Raw genomic sequence first — 7,150 nt, 5'->3', positions numbered from 1 at the left:
ACATTACTATTCTTTCTTTGAAACACTCTCCTGTTTTGCCATGTGATGCCACATTCTTGTGCTTCTCCTCCTAAATGACCAGCCACATTTCTCTCCTTCCTGACCTCTAAATGTAGCAATTTCTCCTCGCCTCTCCATGTTCTCTACCATAAGAGATATCAAGTCTAATGATTTAAATACTGTATATATGAGCTAACTCACAAATTTAGGTCTCATGCCATTATAAAGTTTGTAAATAAAATGAATATAAAAGCTATCACTTGATGTCTATAGTCAACAGTTAAAATAAAAATAATAATTTAATTTACAAATAACATAAATAAACATATCCAACAAAATATATGGAAGATCTCTGTGTTAAATATTTAAAACTTTATTAAAAGATATTGAAGAAGACCTAAGTAAATGAAGAAAAAAAAAATCCATCAATAAAAACATTCACTAAAGATGTCTGTTATACGTAAATTAATTTATGAAATCAATGTAATTTTAATCAAAACTTTAACTTTTTGAGGGGTCAAAATTGTAAGCTTTTCTTATAGAAGAGCAATATGCGCAGTATAAGAAAGTAAAAGACTATACATGTCTTACCAGATATCAAGACTTACTATGGATGAATAATGTGTACAATGATATGGTAAGTCTGCATACAGAACACCAAAACAGAACAGAAAGCCTAGAAATGAAAACACACATCTATCAAAAGATTACTTATGATAAGCTTCCATTAATAAACCAGTGGGAAATGGATGGGCTATTTAACAAATATTGCTAAGCCATATATTCTTGAGAAAGTATTAATTCATTATATATACCACAAGAACCTCCATCAACAAGGGAGTAGATACTGTAGTAGACTATATTTACAGCCATGCGTTGTTTAATACAGATATGTTTTGAGAAATGTGTCATTGGGTGATTTTGTTGTACGAACATCATAGGGTGTACTTACACAAACCTAGATAGTATAGCCCACTGCATAACTAGGCTACGTGGTGTAGCTTATTGCTCCTAAGCTACAAATTTGTACAGCATATTACTGTAGTAAATACTGCCAGCAATTGCAAAACAATGGTATTTGTATATTTAAATATATCTAAACATAGAAATAGTGCTATAAAAATATGGTTTCAGAAGTAAAAAATGGTATACCTGTATAGGGCACTTACCATGAATGGAGCTTGCAGGACTGAAAGTTGCTCTAGGTGAGTCAGCAAGTGAGTGGTAAGTATAAAGGCCTAGGACATTATTGTATACTACTTTATAAACATAGTACAGTTAGGTTACATTAAATTTATAGAAAAATATTTTTCTTTCTTGAATAATAAATTAACACTATCTTACTGTAACCTTTTAACTTTATATACTTTTAAACTTTTTAGCTTTTTTAATCTTTTCTAATAATACTAACCTTAAAACACAAACACATTGCACTGCTATACAAAAATATTTTCTTTTTTATATCCTTATTCTATAAGATTTTTTGTATTTGTAAAAAAATTTTCTTTTCACAAACTTTTTTGTTAAAAACTAAGATACAAACACACACATTAGCTTAGGCCTAATCAATTAATACAGGGCCAAGATCATCAATATCACTGTTTCCACATCTTGTCCCACTGGAGGGTTGTCAGGGCCAATAACACACATGGAACTGTCATCTTTTGTGATAACAATGCTTTCTTCTGGAATACCCCCTGAAAGTCCTTCCTGAGACTCTTCTTGATGAGGTGTCTTTCTTTTCTGAAACATGTCCATGGTGGTTTGTTTGGTTTGTTTCTTTTTTCATTATAGATCTGCTCATAAACAGATAATAAATATTTCTCTGTGTTAATGAAAACTTTTCAGTGTTGGAGTCCGTATTTTAAAACTTTTAAAAGAGGTTGTTGAAGTCTGCAAAATCTTCTGCTAACCCCTTCAGTGCAAATTTTCTTATGAGTTTTTCTGTTCTCCATTATTCTTTTCAATGGAATGAGGAGAAATGGTAGGAAAGAAGTGAACTCTGAGATCAGAAAACCTGGGCTCAAAATTTAACTTTTCTAAGTAGTTTTCTGTTGTTTGATAAATGCAAATTATTTTTTATCTAGGGTAAGTTTATCAATTTTTCAAAAGTGTTTTATGTGTTGATGGGTTTGGGATCCAGGTGTGGGCATTTACCTCTCTATATTGTCTTTAAGCTTTCCTCCAGCCTAATAATTCATGTTTCTAAGTATTTTATTTATGTACTGTGTTCCTATGTCTTTGCTAGATACTGCAAAGCCCAACATCAATGAGATTCTGTCTCCTGCTAAAACAAGTTCCAATTTTGTTCACAAGCTATATGCTCTCATCTCTTATTATTCAATGTAGTTAGATGCATTATTAATATATCATTTATATAGTACAGTTAAGCAAGACAATAGAATCCTGAAAATCTGAAAACTATCATTAAACCTATGGAAATATAGTTGCGAAGTTCTTTTTCCTCTGAGCAGAAGATTGACTTGTAAGAATTATTTCTTCTCACCTTTGTAATGTCACCATACTCTTTATTTATGTTTTTCCCACTTACTCTTTTATCCCTCAGAAACAATCAGGGATTGAACCTATCTAACTGTATAAACACATGCACTAGTGTCCCCAAGGCTTGAGTGTGTTATGGAAAGAGAACTGCCCTCTCAATGGCTCTCTCAAACTGATTTCCACCTGTTAGGCATGTGTTTGCAGTCTGTGGTTGAATTAAAGAACTTAGGTGGGAAATTTCCAGGTTTCAAGTAGATGTCGACTCTTATTTCAGTGTGTGAGTATTTTCTACTCATTGATAACTCAGGCAGATGGCTTTCCCAGAGCAGTCAAAACACATTTTTTTCATAACAGGCTACTGAAACCAGCAAAAATTCTAAGAAAGAAAAATAAAACCCACAAATCAACACAGTCACACCTCAGAGTCACTTTAATTAAGAAATAGTTCTTGTGACTTACCCTAACATGGAACCACTAGATCATGTAAGCTCAGGTAAGGCAATGAAATGTGAGGTAAACTATTTGAATGAGCTACACATTTTTCCTCAAGAACAGAGTGTGTTCTAACCCACAGGTGTTTCAGTAATTGCTGTACATTAGGAATATATCATGTTTAACAGACCTTGTACACACATTTCCACCTGTGTGAGGTGGTGGTCCAATTTCAATACTTCAGGCTGAGTATCAGATATACATAAGTCCATGTTGTTTAATAAGGTTCGGCACACTAAATGAATCCTATAACTATGGTCTCTTCCGTGCTCTGCTAATGATTAGTTGTATGATGAAGGTAAATTACTTGGCCTTAATGTATCTACATTGTCTCATGTAAAAGAGCTTAATATTACAGAAGAGGTTTGCAGATCATTTTTAAGAAGTAAAACTTCGATTCTCCCTCAACTAGATAAAAATTAAAATTGTAAATGTAAACTCTTTATTCCAGAAAGAATGTCTGTCTGGGTAGTTAAGTTTTGAATCGATTTTCTGACAAAAGAGGAGTGAATTATAAAAGTACAAAAAAGTTTTATTATGATGCTGTTATATCAATTGAATTCTTTTAGAAACTCTCAACTCTAGGTATTCCACTAGAAATGAAATGTCAATGAGAGACTCAGGTTGTGGGCTTAGATGTCACAATATCATAGGATAGTGCATTATCTATTTACAAAATATAATCTGCCTATTTTATTAAATGTTTCAAAGTTAACTTATATAAAATAATATAGGATTACATGATTAAAAATACAAGCTTAAAATCATATAAAAAGAAGAAGTATACCAAGTACATACTTTTGTAAAAAAAACATTACATTTAACTTTGCATTTCTTGGCAGCTAAGGCACAAGAGTACAGAAAGATATGTGATTCTCATTGCCAAAAAAAGGGAAGAATAGAGTTTTTATGAGTAAATTAAATGTATTATCATGATTCGGTTTTGTCATTTCATTGTGTTCTTACACAAGAAACATTAAAAATATTTTTCTGTAAAATTTCATTAATTTACAATGTAATTTAAATCCATATTTTGTGACAAATTAAAAACTGGCCCCAATTTCATACCCTCTTAAGTGCCCGCCTTTTGCTATGCAATTTTGAAGTACCCATTTATTGTTTATCTCTGTCCTCAGCATAGGGTCGCTTCAGCCACAAGATTTAGTAAATTCAACATACACAGGGGATTAAAAAGTGTTTGTGCAATTGTGTTGGTAGTTCTTGAGTCTCTGCCAATTCCATGAGAAAGTGTCCTTGCTAGATAAGAGATGTAAAGAGCAGGCCAAGTTGTCATAGTCTCCACAGGTAGACTCTCCAAGATGAGCCACCAGCTAACCAAATCCTGGACCTGTGTAAAAGCACAGCCAGAATCAGTAGAGCTGTCTAGCCAACTATCCTGGGTATTTAAGCTCACTATTGCATGCCACTGGGGTTTTTGTGGTGCTGATTTGGCAGCAAGAGCTAACTGAACTGCATACATACATATCTGAGGCATTCCTTCCCTATGATCATGGGCACAGGACTTAATTTTTAAATGTATAAAAGTAGCTTAAGCACATTTGTACGTTAAGTGCTAATGTTGACTTTGATAATTTAGTTGAGCCACCATCAGGATTGCTTGCTTTTGAGTTATTTTCTAGTCTATAATAATATTTATGCTTTTTCATCCAGACCACTTCAGTCTAGGGTCACTGAACAAAAACCTAGGAGACACTGACTGCAATGGGCAACAATTTTATTTCCCTACTTTTTTATCATATTAACTTTCACTGTGTAGATTGATACTACTTTTTTTATTCCAAGCTGAAGTTTACCCTAAGGAGCTGAGAATCGGTCTTGGATTGTCTCTCAGGTGAGTTAAGTTAATATAGAGTCTGTTGAAGAGACCCCATAATCATTTGCACATTCATATACTACACTTTTTTCCACATGAAAAGATATGGAGGGACCTTAGCCTATGGCAGTCCCCCAGATAAAGTGTCTGCTATTAACCCCGCATTGTTGAGGCGACTTCCCTGTTTAATAGATTTTCAAGTGGAATGAATGGTTACCATTTGGAGATAAAATATAAAGAGGACTATGTTTTGGGAAGTATGTTGAAATAGATTAATGCTTCCCCATTTTTTTTTTTCTTCCATGGCACACACAGAAAATTATATTTGTTCAATGTACTACAGTTAACAGAGAATTTTGTTGACATTTGTAGTCACTGTTCACAGAATCTGGAGATGTCAAGCCCCATCTTGTGGCCTTTGAGGAATGAAGAGATCCATGCATAGTTTAGATGTTACTTGTTTGCCTAATTCTGGTTGAGAACCTCTGGAACAGATAACTCCAATGACCCTTTTGACTTCCAGATTCTGTAACCCGAGACATTCTTGTTAATGGGGAGGTAAAGTATAGAGAAAAGCTCAAGATACTGGAAGTTCTGGGTCCTACCAAAATGATCAAAAGTTTCTTTGATAAATTGGTTAACTTTTTATTTCAGGTTTTTATCTTAAGAATGACAGACCTAGAAAATATAGGTCTTAAGTTTCTTTATGTTAAATGTGATAATAGCAGCATGCATATTAGTGCCTAAATCAGTAGTAATGCCTGACTAGGCTTATATGTTTTGAGAGTGGCAAGAAGTTAGAAGACCAAACATTCTATAATAGATCTAATAAATGATTATAAAATAACTATCTTAACTTATTAGACATACTATTTGTAGTTCATTGACAATGAGCCTTTGATTAAATGCTAGGTTGCTACAGCTCGCTAAAGTCAGAATAAACTGATGTTTGAGAAACAAAAGAAATGATCATCTTCTAAGTATAACTAAGACCAAATATATTTATCTCATAAATACTTGAATTCAGAAATATTGGTTATTCAATTAAATATTTATTCAATATATTTAAATTTACTATTTTAGATTGTATTAGATTTAAGGTATGCAGAATATAAATATGCCACATCTTAATATACTTTATATTAATGAATATATATTAAGCGATGCTTTTTAAAAACAGTCACTATAGAGATTGCAGAAATGTAAGTTGATAATTTTATTAGTATAAAATTTCAATGAAGGCAGAAGAATGTTAATTTTTTAAACATCAGGAATCAATATTTTACTCTATAATTTAGTAAATAATACTAAAATTTCTATTGTCCATCTGAGATATTTATAAAAATAATTATTAAAATATCAAAAAATACAGACTTCAACTTTTTTTGAGATAGTATGTGATACAAGGAAAAATATGGGTAGGAAGTTATTAAAGAGCTATTACTGAAAATATTGTGACTTAGTAAAAAAATAAGTTTAAAAATAAATAAGCTTCCAGTCAAAATAGTGGAGTAGGTAAATGCTATACTCACCTCCTCCTATGACCATATTATATGTGAAATCTAAAAAACAAAATAAACAAAACAGAAACAAACTGGTAGATACACAGAGAACATTTTGGTGGTTGCCAGATGGGAGATTGGTGATGTGAGTGAAAAGGGGTAGAGATTAAGTACAAATTGGTAGTTAGAAAATAGTAATGGAGTTGTAGAGTGTAGCACAGGGAATATAGTCAATAATATTATGATAACTATGTATGGTATCAGATGATTATTAGACTTATCCAGATGATTGCTTCAGAAATTATATAAATGTCTAATCATTGTTGTACACCTAAAGCTGATATGATACGGTAAGTCAACTGTAATTGAAAAATAAAAACTTATTTTAAAAAAGAATTAAAATAAATAGATGGTAGTCACAGAAATAAAGATTTAATATTTTTAAATTAACTTACTTCTAAAGAAGTAAAGTTTTTTGAAATTAGGTAAACTATTATGTTGAATTCTTAATTCAAATAGATGACATAAAACACTATATTATTCCTCTTATATGGGACATCTAAAATAATTAAAGCCATAGAAGTAGACAATAGGATGGTGGTTACCAGAGAATGGAGGGAGATATGAGGAGTTGTTGTTCAACAGATATAAGGTTGCAGTTATACAAGTTAAATTTTAGAGATCTGCTGTATGACATAATGCCTATAGTTAATGATAAGGTATTGTGTACTTAAAAATGTGTTGAAGATAGATCTCATGTTAAATGTTCTTTCCACAAAAACCTAAACAAACAAACAAACAAACAAAAAACACATAGAGA

The sequence above is a fragment of the Pteropus medius genome, unplaced genomic scaffold, assembly GCF_902729225.1.
Source record: "Pteropus medius unplaced genomic scaffold, Ma_sr-lr_union100, whole genome shotgun sequence".
NCBI lineage: Eukaryota > Metazoa > Chordata > Mammalia > Chiroptera > Pteropodidae > Pteropus > Pteropus medius.
The sequence above is the reverse complement of the archived record's forward strand: the minus strand, read 5'-3'. Positions refer to the sequence as shown.